Source organism: Pteropus vampyrus, unplaced genomic scaffold, assembly GCF_000151845.1.
Source record: "Pteropus vampyrus isolate Shadow unplaced genomic scaffold, Pvam_2.0 Scaffold197, whole genome shotgun sequence".
NCBI classification, from domain to species: Eukaryota; Metazoa; Chordata; class Mammalia; order Chiroptera; family Pteropodidae; genus Pteropus; species Pteropus vampyrus.
Window position 1 is genome coordinate 2,721,716 of NW_011888978.1, and position 1,054 is coordinate 2,722,769.

The window sequence follows — 1,054 nt, forward strand, 5'->3', positions numbered from 1 at the left end:
TATTCCCCAGATGAGTCTAACCAATGAGACTAAAGCTAGGAATTGTGAAGACTGCTGGATGACAAGGTGGCTTGAAGACCAGTTTCTACACTTTCCTCAGTAATTTTAAATCAGTTGAGTAAGGAGATGTCAGTTTTCTCACTTTCTTTGAACTAACTGCAAACTTCAGATCACCCGAATCTACTCAAAAGCATATTAAATTATTTTGGGGCCTGTCCTGAGAAACTGCTCACTACCCCAGTGTGACGGGAGGTGGCATCATGCTCTTACTGTGGGACCTCCCAGCCTTCCTGGCACAGGAATGAGTCAGCTGCAGTTTTGGAGAGTGGCCCTGTGGCCTCCTCTTCTCAGTATCTCTGCTTTGTGACAATCCTGCTGGTTCTATTCTCTTCCAAATTTAATGTAATTCTTAACCTATTTCCCGTTTGCCCTGAGTATCCTCGTGGGTGGTGCTTACAGCTGCAGCGTTTACCCCGAGATAACTCACGGATTACAGTCCTAACCTTACCCTCAAAGTTTGCCACGAACTATCTTGCTTTTATTATTATTTCTATTTACAAAATACAGTCATTCTCAATCGCTGAAAATGTCTAGTCCTAGAAAACATAGCATTCCTATGCATGATGTTAACGCTGGCAGTGATTCATGCTTTTTTTTTTTTTTTTTTCTAAACGGGTAAAGGGTTAAAACTCTGGTCCAGGAAATTCACTGAAAACAGGAATGATGGTGGAACCGAAGCCAGGTAGGAGAAACACACACAATGCAGGATTGCTTTCCTTTTGATGTTCACACTGGTGCAGGTGGCCGCTTCCGGGTGGTGGTGCAGGTGTGGGGCACAGGTGTGAGTGGGGGGCCAGGAAGTGTGTGTGGCTGTGAGTGGAGTGGCGAGAACTCAGTGGGTGGAGACTTCTGCACCTTGATCCCAATGCTAAAGTTGGAACTTCATCTTGTAGGTGGTGGTAACAAGCCAGCCATACAGGGTTTAAACGGGAGTAGTGTCACCAGGTCTCTTTTAGAAGGGTCACTCTAGCAGACTGGAGGATGAATTAAAAGA